Below are 15,171 nucleotides of genomic sequence, written 5' to 3' on the forward strand. Positions count from 1 at the left end.
TCATGAGACTGCTCATAAGCAATTTACATAATGCTATACTGAAGTACTGACCGCCTTCTCTTCCACTTTTCTCGGTGGTCTGAATTCAATGATTGTGTACATGTTAGCACTCAGAGTGGTCGCAGCACTATTTAGTTTGTATATGTAGTCACAGCAGCTTGCACCTGTTTATACTCGCTTCAGTCTGATGGGAGGTGCTGGTCAGATTTTGTATCTCAGTGGTGTAAGTTGAAAGAGATTAAAGAAAAAAGCGATCGTCACGATTGTCTGTATGCAGATGTAAGCCATAACGTGAAGCGAACTAGGATTGTGATACAGAGTGGAATCCTAACAGTGAGTCCATTACACAAAGATAGGATTTAGTATATTACAGTCTCTTTAATGACTCGGACTATCACTTCAAATGTTCATGTACTTGATGACTAGTAATGGATTGCTCTCCTCCATCAGATAAAAAAAGATAGACCCACGCAACTGACCATAATGCCACTGACTAGTTAAGCATGGAGGAACAGAAAGTACAGGGCATGTGGCATGAGGAGTAACAGAGGATGAGGACATGGGGGCTGTAGATGGAGGAGCATCCATGCCACATATATGAACGCTGAGGAGTCAGGCTGAGAGGTGATGATGGTGGCTCCCAACATGTGAACCCTAACAAGGATGCCAATAGGGGAAGTGGGCATCTCTGAAGGGAGGAGTCAGTGAGAGGAGGCGTATGTCTGTGTGCAGGAGGGACATGACGTATTCAGCGTCTGCTGGCGGAGTCACGTACGGAGCACACTCCAGACTGAAGGACACCGGCTGTAGGAGACGAACAGGGATCCGAGAAAGTCTCATCAGGTGAGCAATGAGCAGCTTCCGAGTGCGGCGCACACACTCTGCTTTCGGCGCATAGTATAGCGCCACTTCCGCCTTTTGACACGCAAACAGGAAGTCCTAAGCAGCAGCCTCTGGACCCTGTGAAACGCATGAGCGTTTAGATAACTGATGTACAACATTTAAAAATGATTGGCATCTAGGAGAAGTACTTGTGCGATAGAAGAGTTGCCGAAAGTAAGCGGAAGGTGCCCTCTTTGTGGCTTTTGACATACGGACATATGTGCGGTAGCTATCCTAAACGTTCACGGGCATCCTACAGGGTCAATGATTCATTCATAGGGAGCGCCGCTGTGTGCAGTAAAAGGGAGTTCACACCCAACAAACGTTTTGCACAAATGTATGCTAAAATGGCTCATTTACCAAATTAGGGGTTTCCAGGAATCCATTGAATTTTCACTCATAGAAGTGTGTGCACCTTAGCAGAAGGGGTTAAACTTAGTAGCCCACACGGCAACCATGGATCTGACACCGAATTTCACTATACAAACTGCTTACAATTTTTATATCTGTTAGACCTGATGAGGCCAGTGTATTTACTTTTCAAGTTCATGTCAGAGTGGCTGCATTGGGAAATTTTCCTGCCTAATATTTAACCCCTTAAGCCCCGCGGGTGGTTTCCACGTTAATGACCAGGCCAATTTTTACAATTCTGACCACTGTCACTTTATGAGGTAATTACTCTGGAACGCTTCAACGGATCCCCCTGATTCTGAGTCTGTTTTTTCGTAACATATTGTACTTCATGATAGTGGTAAAATTTCTTTGATATCACTTGCGTTTATTTGTGAAAAAAACGGAAATTTGGCGAAAATTTTGCAATTTTCAAAATTTGAATTTTTAAGCCCTGAAATCAGAGCGATATGTCACACAAAATAGTTAATAAATAACATTTCCCACATGTCTACTTTACATCAGCACAATTTTGGAACCAAAATTTTTTTTTGTTAGGGAGCTATAAGGGTTAAAAGTTGACCAGCGATTTCTCATTTTTCAACAAAATTTATAAAACCATTTTTTTAGGGACCACATCACATTTGATGTCACTTTGAGGGGTCTTTATGACAGAAAATACCCCAAAGTGACACCATTCTAAAAACTGCACCCCTCAAGGTGCTCAAAACCACATTCAAGAACTTTATTAACCCTTCAGGTGCTTCACAGGAATTTTTTGAATGTGGAAGAAAAAAATGAACATTTAACTTTTTTCACAAAAATGTTACTTTAGACCCAATTTTTTTTATTTTCACAGGGGTAACAAGAAAAAATGGACCCCAAAATTTGTTGTACAATTTCCCCTGGGCACGCAGATACCCAATATTTGGGGAAGAAACACTGTTTGGGCGCACTGTAGGGCTCGGAAGGGAAGGAGCGCCATTTGACTTTTTGATTGTAAAATTTGCTTGAATAATTAGCGGACGCCATGTTGTGTTTGGAGAGCCCCTGTGTGCCCAAACTTTGGAGCTCCCCCACAAGTGACCCCATTTTGGAAACTAGACCCCCCAAGGCACCTATCTAGATGCATAGTGAGCACTTGGAACCCCTAGGTGCTTCACAAATTGATTCGTAAAAATGAAAAAGTGTTTTTTTTTTCACTTTTTCATTTTTACGAATCAATTTGTGAAGCACCTGGGGGTTCCAAGTGCTCACTATGCATCTAGATAGGTGCCTTGGGGGGTCTAGATTCCAAAATGGGGTCACTTGTGGGGGAGCTCCAATGTTTGGGCACACAGGGGCTCTCCAAACGCAACATGGCGTCCACTAACAATTTGAGCCGATTTTCCATTCAATTTGTTAGCGGACACCATGTCGCGTTTGGAGAGCCCGTGATGTGCCTAAACAGTGGAGCTCCCCCACAAGTGTCCCCATTTTGGAAACTATACCCCTCAAGGATTTTATTAAGGTGTATAGTGAACATTTTGAACCCAGAGGTACGGCACAGAATTTGTTTACATTAGGTCATCATATTGAATAAGTTGTCATTATTCTTGAGCGCAAGTGCTCGCTACTTGAGTTTGCATCGGGTACTCAGGTATGCACCATGTACAGCGTGTGCTCGAGTGACATGCTCGAGTCCCTGCTCCGCATGTTTCACGGTTATTAGACACCCAAAAAAAAACATGCGGGGATCGCTCGTGCATGGCAGGCAATCCCCGTAAAGTGTTTTGGCCGCGAAGCATATGGGGCAGAGACTCGAGCATGTCACTCAAATACCCACGATACTCAATGCATACCAGAGCACCCGATGCAAACTCAAGTAGCGAGCACTTGCTCTCAACACTAGTCGCCATATCGTCATCTTTTTTTCTTACTTTTGAAAAAAATCCCAACCCCAGCCCTAACCCTAGCACAACCCTAGCCCCAGCACAACCCTAGCCCTAGCACAACCCTAGCCCCAGCACAACCCTAGCCCCAGCACAACCCTAGCCCCAGCACAACCCTAGCCCCAGCACAACCCTAGCCCCAAACCCAGCCCTAACCCTAGCCCAATCCTAACCCAAGAGTTTATTTTTGGCGCCGTTCCTCCTGCGGTATAAGTGATTAGACGACTTTATTCTTCGGGTCGGTGTGATTACAGCAATGCCAGAATCATATGGGGTTTTTATGACTGACAGCTGTCACACACTAAAAGACGCATTTCTTGTAAAATCTAGTTTTTGCATCGCCATATTTTGAGAGCTATAATTTTTCCAGATTTTGGCAGACAGTCATGTGACGGCTCGTTTTTTGCGGGATGACTTGACGTTGTTATTGGTGCCATTTTCAGGCACGTGACATTTTTTGATCGCTTTCTATTCCGATTTTTGGGAGGCAGAATAAACAAAAACCAACAATTCAGGAATTGTTTTTTTTTTTTTTTTTTATTCTGTTCCGCGTGTGGTAAAATTGATGAGGTAGCTTTATTCTTCGGGTCAGTACGTTTACAGCGGTACCACATTTGTATCATTTTTCTATGTTTTGGCGCTTATACACAATAAAAGCTATTTTATAGAAAAAAATATTTTTTAGCATAGCTTTATTCTGAGAGCTATAACTTTTTTATTTTTCGGCTGATGGAGCTGTATGGCGGCTTGTTTTTTGTGGGACGAGATGATGTTTTCAGCGGTATCATTTTTATTTATATGCGTCTTTTTGATCGCGTGTTATTCCACTTTTTGTTTGGCGGTATGGTGATAAAGCATTGTTTTTTGCTTCGTTTTTTTTTTTTTTTTTTTTTTTTTTACCGTGTTCACTGAAGGGGTTAACTAGTGGGACAGTTTTATAGGTCAGGTTGTTCCGGACGCGGCGATACCAAATATGTGTACTTTTATTGTTTTTTTTTTTATTTTTTTTATAATAATATTTATTGATGGGTACATTATATTTTTATTTTTGGTGTATTATTTTTTTTATTTTTTTATAATATTTTTGCACATTTTTTTTTTTTTCTACTTTCACACAGTTTATACACTTTATTACTTTGTCCCACTCTGGGACTTTCACTTTTTTTTTTCTGATCGCCTGCATGGCACAGGAATGGAGCACCATCCCTATGCCATGAAGGCTGTCAGAAGTGCACAGTGTGAAGATTGCTTGGAGATGCACTGCGCATGTCCAAGCAATCTTCCTGATCTCTGGTGACCCGGATGTTGTCATGACGACATCGGGTCGTCATGGCAACACTCGGGAAGCCTTTGCAGACTGCGCTGGAAGCCGGAAGAGGAGGTGAGTATCGCCGATCACCTCCCCTTGCCCCCGCAATGCCGCGATCGACTTCGATCGCAGCATCGCGGGGGTTAATGTGCTGGGAGCGGTGCAGGACCGCTCCCTGCACATAGTACCGGGTGTCAGCTGTGACAATCAGCTGACACCCGGCGGCGATCGCGCCCGCACAGCCAATGTGCACGCGCGATCGCGATGATGTACTAATACGGGTCTGGCTCTTAAGTTCCAGGGCACAGACGCGTATTAGTACGTCAGATGTTATTAAGGGGTTAATTAAGCAGTTTAATTTGAGGATTTTACAGCCATTCTTACATGCCTTTTGAAAGTAAGTACACCATGTCTAGTAAGCAGGTCTAAGACATCCATTTCATAATGTACACCGTTTGTACCCACATTGTTATTATTTATTATTATAGCGCTATTTATTCCATGGCGCTTTACATGTGAAAATGTGAAAAAGGGGTATACATAGCAAAAACAATTACAATAATCGTGAACAAAAATGGGTCAGTGACTGGTACAGGAAAGGAGAGGACCCTGCCTGCGAGGGCTCACAATCTACAAGGGATGGGTGAGGGTACAGCAGGTGAGGGTACAGCTGGTCATGCAGCAGTATGGTGGAGTGGTGGTTACTGCAGGTTATGGGCTTGTCAGAAGAGGTGGGTCTTCAGGCTCCTTTTGGAGGTTTCCACGGTCGACGAGAGTCTGATATGTTGGGGTAGAGAGTTACAGAGTAGGGGGGGAAGCACGGGAGACATCTTGTATGCGATTGTGGGAGGAGGAGATGAGAGGGGAGTAGAGAAGGAGATCTTGTGAGTATCGGAGGTTGCGTGTGGGTATGTACAGGGAGACTGGATCACAGATGTATGGATTAAATGCATGCTACAAACTGCTTCCTAAATACTTTCAGTTTTGGCGCACTAGTAACCCCATTTTGACGAAATACACATTATTTTCAGCTCTTGGTCCTGGGTTATAACCCCACACCATTGTTGGGGAATTGATTTGCAAGACTGGTGCAGGGTCCATGTCGGTGGTACCTGGCGGCCCTTAAATCTCTTGCTTTCCAGTGTCCCTGATGCAGCATTTGATTAGTCAGGACTGGCGTGATGTTATCTATGCGTCAAGTCACATTGACCTGGACCGCAGTCCCGCTAATTGATCCGCTCATCTCTAGTGCAAGGTTAAAGTTCCTGCAATATAACAGGACTAAGGCCGCTTCATGGCTGTCAGACATAGCCGTGGACCCTGGATAAAAGACAGATGTGGTTTTATTATAGTTAATGAGAATTCCTATGTGTCCAGACTTCAGGGACACCCCGTATTTTGCCAGCTACGCCACGCTCAATGAGTACTATGTAGTGTCCAGCTTTGACTCCACCAATGCTTTTGTTAGACCTGTAATCACATGACGCGTGTATTAAATGGAATTTTGGCTATATATGGGCTGAAGTCTGACATAATATATATTTTAAAGGTTATCCATGCGTAAGAATGAGATTTATCCTGGCTCATATACATAGTAGAGATTTGAGAGGTTAAAAGAGATGATGTCCATCTGATGGATTAACATAATTTATATTGAGAGCAGATTAAAAAGTTAAAGATTCATCTTTTCATTTATTACCTCTTACTGAGTTCCATTTTAGGAATCTAGTGTTTTGCAAATTATCATATGAGAGAAGGTACCAGGTTTTAGCATTTATGTCATTCATAATAATAAATAAGGTGTTCTAAATCCTCTCCGTGTGTTTTTCCATAAAGGCCAGATTTGTAGAGTATACGACTTAGGGCTCATACTCATTTGCGTGAAAAACTGACGAGTGCAATCTGATAAAAAAAAATCGGATTGCACTCTGACCAATGTTATTCAAAGGGTTACAGTTCATCTGCGATTTTTTTTCTCAGCTGAAATTGGACTGAGAAAAAAAATCGCAGCATGCTGCGTTTTGCCGCATATATCGGACGGGCCTCACCAATGCAAGTCAATGAGTGTGAGAAAAGAAAAAAAAAAAAATCACACGGCCCTCGGACCATGCGAGTACCATCCGATTTTTAAAAGCACCCATCTCCTTGAAATCCCAACAATTCATCAGCCGCGTACAGTAAAATCACAGCGGGACCGGACATTATAGAATAAAGGGAATAGATATATACATAGAATAGATAGTTAGAAAGAGGTCAGTGGCATATATAATGAGTGCAGTGACTGTGAAGTTTACTGTAGATGTACTTTAGCATTAAATTAATAAACTTCTGATAAAAATGGCGTGGGATCCCCCCGTAATTTTATTAACTAGCAGATGTAAAGCGGACAGCTGGGGGCAGATGTTTATAGCCTGGGAATGGGATAATACCTATGGAGGTAGGCTATTAATATTAGCTCTCAGCTGTATACTTAGCTTTTACTGGTTATTAAAATGGGGCGACCCACAAAAAAATTGATGTGGGGTTCCCCTAATTTAACCAGCAAAGGCTAGGCAGGCAGCTGGAGGTTGATTTTAATAGCATAGGAAGGGGCCATGGACTTTGTATTAGCAGCTGACATCAAGCCCCGGGGTTAGTAATGGAGAGATGTCTATAACACCCCCCCCCCTTACTAACCCCATAGTCAAATAGTGAAATAAAAGACCAACACTCAGAATACAATTATTTATTTGAAATAAACACACAGACTCCTTTAATAAATCCAGATTTAACCAAAAGCCTTTTACTTACTGTTACGCCCATTCCATTGAAATTCATGTCACCTTCAATAAAAATAAAGTAATAAAGCAACCTCATCCTCACCTCTCCAACATGCAGATAAAAATCCCTTTGTCCCCCGGCGGTATGAAAACCTTTTCAAACCACTGTATGGTCCTGATTCATTAAACCAAGTTTGCCAGAATTCTGGCGTAAATTACTTTTAAAAGTCGCAAATCTTTGCACCTTTCAGAGTTTGTAACTTTTGCCATTCTCACACCAGCTTCTCCCATCTGCCAATATGGAAGTGGCAGGACAGAGAGGCAGGGAAGGGTGTGACGAGCTTACTTACCTCCTTATGCGTCCTCTCCTCATGTGACGACCATAATAAAGTTAAATAATAAAGCTGCTTTTTTATGTACCAGTGGCGAGCGCCGCTCTCATTTTCCCTTTTCATGTTTTTTTGCTCACAATTTTGTACTGCTATATCTCAGGTGCCACTATATGTGGTAATCTGCAATTAATGTTTGCCTGAATGCATTCCCGGAGGGTGTGTTAGCATTGCCAGCATTTCTTCCTTTTATTTCTTATGAATAAATTGCAATCATCGTTGGCCCCAATCTCCTCCCTCTCATGTACCGACTCAGCTTTAAAGCATTACATTAAAATACTGGAAATTGCCCTTTATGAAGCTGCACCTCCTACACATAAAACACGGCACAGACGGCAGCAACCCTGACACATGCTGCAAACAAGTTTTCTTCATCGGTGCCGAACATCTGTGGAGAAAATTCCTTTTGGCTGAAGATTTCATCCCTTATAAGTTTACGCTTAAATAGTATAACTCTGCTGTCAACTCTCCAAACAAGTCTACTTTACCTCGCTCATCACCTCACTATGCAACAATCTTAAATGACTAACAATTTACTAATAGCTAAATCTAATGGTCACTACTCCCTGCTGATTCTCCTGGATCTCTCTGCAGCATTTGACACTGTGGATCACCAGCTCCTCCTCACTATGCTCCGCTCTATTGGCCTCAATGACACAATTCTCTCTTGGTTCTCCTCCTACCTTCCAGACCGCTCCTTTAGGCCACGGCCCCACTATCAGTATTTGGTCAGTATTTTTTCTCAGGAGTGTGTGATAGTGGAGCCGTGGCCTTAATGCAATTGTTGGCTCTTTTTCCTTCACTGTCGGTGTACCACAGGATTCAGTCCTAGGACCCCATCTCTTTTCTCTGTATACCACCACTGTTGGACAAATAATCAGCAGATTTGGTTTCTAGTAGCATATCTATGCTGAGGACACCCAATTATACACATCTTCTAACACAATCCCTGCATTACTTCAAAATACCATATCCCCCCTCTATCTAAAACTGAATCTGTAGAAACTGAAGTCCTTTTGTTTCTCCTCTCTACTAACCTACCTAAACCTGAAATTGCCACTACCACGTGTGGTTCCACCATAACTCCCAAGAAGCACTCTTCATTCATTTGATATATCTGATCAGTCCCTCGCTCATGTCACCTGCACATCAAAAAAAATGTTTTACTTTTTTTTTTTTTTTTACCTTTGCCTCTGCAGTAACTCTTACTGTTGCCCATCTTCATTTTCACCTGGACTACTGCAAGACTCTATTAATCGGTCTCCATCTTACTAAATTCTCCCCTCTTCTATCTATACTAAATGCTGCAGCCACAATCATATTCCTGTTCAACCGACTCACGGATGCCACCACTCAGTGCCAGTCCAGGGACTGGTTGCCCATCTGCTACAGAGTACAATATAAACTTATCACACTCTGAAACAAAGCTCTCACAGTTCTACACTGTCCTATATCTTTTCCTTCATCTCTACCACACTACCCATCCTCTCCATTCTGTTAATGAGTGAAGACTAACATCCTTTATCATGTGAACCTCCCACTCCCGTGTCCAGGACTTGTCACGTGCTGCACAAATTTTCTGGAATGCACTACCCCAAATTATCCAGTTAATTCCCAGTATCCAGTTTCAAGCACGCCATAAAAACATATTACTTTAGACTGGCCTATCACCTCACTAATCTAACATCTAACTATTCCCTGTTCTCTCTTCCATGCACTCAATCGCACTTTGTATCTGTACGTGACTGGTTCATGTTAGGTTCTGAACCTCAGAACCTAACCATTATAGTTCTCAATGAATCAATCACTGTAACTATACCCAGTGGAACACAATGAAATATCAAACATAAGTACACATAACATTTCATTATATACAATATTTATTACATATGGAGAATGTACTGCAGCTGATACACATAACATGCCATTATATGCAATATATACTACATATGGAGAATATACAGCACCTGATACACATAATGACATGTTATGTACAATATATACTACATATAACAAATATACAGCATCTGCTACACATTACATATGCTCCATGCAGTATGGACCCCATATAAGGCTCCATGCTGTAAGGGCCCCATATAATGCTCCATGCAGTATGGGCCCCTTATATTGCCCCCATACATAAAAAAATCAAATACTCCCCTCTCCTCGCTTGCCGCTGCTCTGCTCCGGACTCCTCAGGTGTCGCAGTCTTCCGGCTCTCTGCACTGTGACGCTCAGAACAAAGGGCGCACTGTAGTGACATCATCGCGCCCCGAGACGTCATAGTGTCAGAAGATGCCGGAGTTGCAGAGGAATGGTGAGAGGCAAGTATTGCAAGTGCTGTGGCCCTGAGCAAGCAGGGGGCCTAGGCGCTGGCACCAACTCACTGGGCCCATAGCGTGTCATGTTCCCAGACGGCGAGAGCCCACCCCCTGCTTGGCTCATGGCCCCGGCACTAGCCCGGGTGCTGACGCCTGCCCTGCTTATGGTAGGCATAGATACTGAAACATCTACTTCCTGGAAAGTGTTCTTCACTTGGGTTGATGCTGTGAATGGGATTTTCTGCACCATGGAAAGGATTCTGCGATCATCCACCACTGTTGTCTTCCCCGGATGTCCATATTTGTGACGATGTGTAACAGAGCAGGTAGGGACAAAAGACCGGTGAACAATCCAAAAGACCTTTGGATTTGGGCTGGGAGAATATTCTGCCTAACATGGATAAGATTCCTTAGAGTCTGCAATGTGGCTGCAACAAAAGAAACAAAGCTGTGGGCGCCACCTGGTAATCAGACACCAAGGAAGATGCAACAACAGTCCTTAGGCTGAGTTCACACGATGCGTATTTAATGCGTTTCCGCGGCGTTTAATGCGTTTCCGCGGCGTTTTTGCAGTTGCGGAAAAGCATTAAAAACGCATGGTAGAAGGGCAACAATGTTCCCCAATTGAAATCCGCATGTGCTGTGCCCATGATGCAGCATGTCAATTAATTTTGCGGAAACGCTGCTCTTTTGCCGCCATTGACTTGCATTAGACCGCATGGAATCCGCATCACTGTATATGTTGATGCGCTTTTCATGCGGTCTAATGTGCGGATGGTACCTGGGTGTGGAGGAGAGGACTCTCATCCAGACCCAGGTACCATTAAAAAAAAAAAAGAATAAAATAAAAAATATATATATTCTCACCTTCTGACGGCCCGTGCAGCGCTCCTGCTTGGTTCCCGGCACTTCGGGGTTGAATGAAGAAGGACCTTCGCTGACGTCAGAGTCATGTGACGGGTCATGTGACGCTGACGTCGGAAGGTCCTAAAGTCTTCACTGCCGGCAGCCGGGACCGAGCGAAGCAGGACACCGGGGGCCATCAGAGGGTAAAGTATATATTTATTTTTTATTTTTTGACATTCACACACTATATAAATCCATGCCGGTTGCATGGATTTATATAGTGTAAAGTTGACAAGCACTTTCCAAGTGATGCTAAAATCGCTTGGGAAGTGCTTGTCAACCCGCATGCGGAAATTAAAGTGAAGACCGCTTCATTTCCGCATGTCCCTGGCAGGAAACCGCATGTACAATCCGCATGCGTTTTTTCCTGCCAGAGAGATGCAGAAACGCTCAGGAAAAAATCCTGAGCATTTCTGCATCGTGTGCACATACCCTTATTCTAGTTCCTCAAATTCAACAGGGTGGGCAAGACATAATACCACATGGACGATGATCCCCAATCTCTAATAGTCCATACACTGGCACCAGGACCTGGCCTCAGCAGCAGATCCTAGCCCTTCACAAGGCACACAGCATCAACAAGAAAAAACAAAGATGTGGCTTATTGTTCTACTCCTGGGATCACTCCCCCTTCCCTGGATAGGCAGAAGTGCTCACACCGCACCCCTTCAACCATCGGGTACATTTAATTCAAAGAAAGAAGGTCCCAGAAGTCCACTCTCCCAGCCAGTCTGAAAAGTTGTGCATCATCGAGGAACAAAGACACACATGTCCCCCACCAGACACAGGACAGGGAATGTCAATGTAGGCCTGATTGCTGTATATTCAATGGAGGCAATATGGGGGGTGACACACTATTACAATAACTTTTAGAGTTCCCAAGCTCACCAGTGCGCTCTATTTTTGGAGAGGGGCAGAATGTATCAAACTGTTGATTTTGTCGGTTCCTAACATTTCTGCTATCTCTTTGATGGATTTCTTATTTTTTTCAGCCGAATGATGGTCAATTTCACTGCCATTGAGAGCTCCTTTGACCGCATGTTGTGGTTTCACAGCAAGAGCTTCAAAATGCAAATGCTGCAACTGGCATCAGCTCAAGACCTTTTACCTGATTAATTGATGATGGATTAGAGAGGCAGCACATTAAAGAGCTTTTGAGATAATTGTCCAATTACCTTTGGTCCCTTGAAAAAGAGGCAGCAATATATTAAAGAGCTGTGATTTATAAACCCTTACTCCAATTAAAATCTGAATACACTTAAATTAAAGCTGAGAGTCTGCATTTTAAGCCCGTATTGATTATATAAATATCTTGAATACGTTTTGGTGAACAGTTAAAATGCCAAAACTTGTCACTGTTGAAATATTTCTGGACCTAACTGAGTTGCATAATTATTAAAGTATATTTGCTAATGATAAACTTCCCTGCAACACAGGAGCAAGCTACCGGTGGACAGACAGGGCGGTCGCCCCGGGCCCAGAGATCAGAGGGGCCCACCCGAACCTACCGCCACTCTAAACTGTATTGGCGTACGCAGTGCACCAATATAGTTAAACTCTGGTGGAAGAGGGATACATGATCTCCTTGCACTACTGTTCCACATTCTGTAGACCGTGGTTCGATTTGAGCATTGGTCCGCCCTCGCCTTGGTTCTGTCTGGTGCGAACTCCTCAGGATCCATGGAGACTACATACATATCCATACAGTGTTAGTGCACTACTAGGGGGCGCATCTTACAGTGTGGGTGGGCTACTGAGGGCTGTAATATAGTGGGGGGGCTAATGTGGGCCCATCATGCTGTGTACAGGAAGCTGTGGGGGGGCATCATGCCGTGTAGAGGGAAGGGAGCTGTGTGGGGCATCATTCTGTGTAGAGGGAATCTATATATGGGGGCACCAAGGACATTATTAAATGGGCACTTAAAGGGAACCTGTCACATCCTAGCTACCCTCTACACTGCCCCCCATAGCATTGTTAGTGATGCAATGTGCATCACTAACAAAATTTTTCCATTAAAATTGGTGCAGCTATAATGATTTTATAATCTTTAATATACTTAGATCCTACCTGCTCGTTCAGTCATAGGGGTGTGTCATATTCATATTCAGGCTTTGTGAGTAGCAGCTTCAGTGCGCATGCGCTATGACGCACTATGTTCCCCGCGCGTGCGCAGTGAAGCTGGTAATCACACAGCCTCACTGCGCAGGCGGCCGGACAGATACAAGTGAGCATGCGCCTCACAATATAAGCGCTTGCCGGAAGCAGTATTCAAATACATGGGCAGCGCCAGCAGTGAGTGAATGCTGCACCCGCCCATGACTGAATATGAACGAGCAGGTAGGATCTAAGTATATTAAAGATTATAAAATCATTATAGTTGCACCAATTTTCATGGAAAAAGATTGTTAGTGATGCACACTGCATCACTAACAATGCTATGGGGGCAGTGTAGAGGGTAGCTAGGACGTTATAGGTTCCCTTTAAGAAGCATAATTGTTATAGGGGTTATTGTCACTGTCAAATGGACACACTGGGGGCATTATTACTTTCTAGGGGAAAATGTGGACCCTGTTTTCTAGGGCATGTGCACAAGGCATTATTATTTTAGAGGGCACAATTTTACCATTTAAAGGGCACAAAGGAGGCACAGTGGTGTAAGATGCACAGTGGTGGACATTATTAAGTGGGGCACTAATAGGATCAGTAATAGGGACACAAAGCAGCAGCTCAGCATTGGAGTGACAGCAGAATGAAAAGTGTGTGCAGGTTGGGAATAGATGGGGACGGTGCAGGAAGCGTGAGAAGTCAAATGTGTCTTTGTTGTAATCTCTGCCGACAAGTCGTGGCTGGAGAAGTCATGATATTGGCCTGGACCAGATAGAAAAGATGGGAAAAGTGAATGACTCCATCAGAAAGAATGTCACCATCAGTAACTGCACTGAAATCTCGTGTCACGTGCAGCAATCGTATCTACCACTATATGGTCACCATATGACGTAATATCAGTGTTGATCTTTGAATAGAGATTTTCAGTAACAGTATAGTAATTTGCGGAGGTTCCCCTATACTTACACACTGTTACTTGGTTAGGGGCCCACTCAGATGTTTCACCCCCATCTTCAGCTGAACCTCTAGCTACGCCCCTACAGAGGTATGGAAATATGAATCCAGTGACTAGGGCAATGGAGGAGTCCTGTATGAGCTCCAATATAATAACTTGGCTGCCAAATATTTGATTGCTAATACAGTGGGTAAAATAAGTATTTGATACACTGATTTTGCAAATTTTGCCAGGGTCATCGCCACCAGGCCCGGCCTAAGCCCCCGGCGCACCCGGGCAAGTGCCGGGCCCTGAGCAGGCGGGGGGCCCACTCACCGTCTGGCTATGGGACCCGTGAGTGGAAGAGAGCGGTGACAGTGCCCGTCCTCCCCGCTTGCTCAGGTCCCCGGCAGCCGGCACAATACTTACCTCTCGCCGTGCCTCCGCAGCAGGTCCGGTCTCTTCTGCGGCTTCTGCACTGTGGCGTTTCAGGTCAGAGGGCGTGGTGACGTCTTTTCACCGTGCCCTCTCCTGAGCAGTCACAGCGCAGAGCGGAAAGACGCTGGCGACGCTGAGAAGTCCAGAGCTGGGCAGCAGCAGCAGGTGAGGAGAAGTGAGGTATTTGAGATAAATATTTTTTATGTATGGAGGCATGAGGCATTATAGGTGTGGGGGGGGGTGACATCCTGCATGGAGCATTATATGGGGGGGGACATCCTGCATTGGGCATTATATGGGGGGGAGTGACATCCTGCATGGGGCATTATATTGGGGGGGTAGAAGTGACATCCTGCATGGGGCATTATACGTGTGGATGGGGGGGGGGGGAGTAACATCCTGCATGGGGCATTATATGGGGGGGGGAATGACATCCTGCATGGGGCATTATATGGGGGGGAGTGAAATCCTGCATGGGGCATTATATGGGGGGGGAGTGACATCCTGCATGGGGCATTATATGGGGGGGAGTGACATCCTGCATGGGGCATTATATGGGGGGGAGTGACATTCTGCATGGGGCATTATATGGGGGGAGGGAAGTGACAGCCTGAATGGGGCATTATGTGGGGGCACAGCCTGCATGGAGCCTTATATGGGGGCCAGTGTCCTGTATGGAGCCTTATATGGGGGCCAGTATCCTGTATGGAGCGTTATATAGGGACCAGTATTCTGCATGGAGCATTATATGGGTCCCATAATACTGTATGGAGGACTATGTGGTGCCCATAATACTGTATGGAAG

The 15,171-nt window shown here is 44.4% G+C and overlaps 1 protein-coding gene and 1 long non-coding RNA gene across 4 annotated transcripts in view; one reads left to right on the top strand and one right to left on the bottom strand.

Moving 5' to 3' along the window:
- Nucleotides 1-927, bottom strand: part of LOC141273826 (uncharacterized) — a 36,355-nt gene extending 35,428 nt beyond the window's left edge. For both annotated transcript variants that reach the window (XM_073686216.1, XM_073686217.1), the window contains exon 1: nucleotides 776-927. The gene's annotated coding sequence lies outside the window, so the exon portion shown is untranslated. The remainder of the gene's footprint in view (nucleotides 1-775) is intronic.
- Nucleotides 685-15,171, top strand: part of LOC141273827 (uncharacterized) — a 123,940-nt gene continuing 109,453 nt past the window's right edge. For both annotated transcript variants that reach the window (XR_012322141.1, XR_012322140.1), the window contains exon 1: nucleotides 685-843. This is a non-coding gene — a long non-coding RNA (uncharacterized lncRNA). The remainder of the gene's footprint in view (nucleotides 844-15,171) is intronic.

Source organism: Phyllobates terribilis, unplaced genomic scaffold (genome assembly GCF_046119375.1).
Source record: "Phyllobates terribilis strain yellow unplaced genomic scaffold, ASM4611937v1 Scaffold_5__5_contigs__length_657084704, whole genome shotgun sequence".
Classification (NCBI taxonomy): Eukaryota; Metazoa; Chordata; class Amphibia; order Anura; family Dendrobatidae; genus Phyllobates; species Phyllobates terribilis.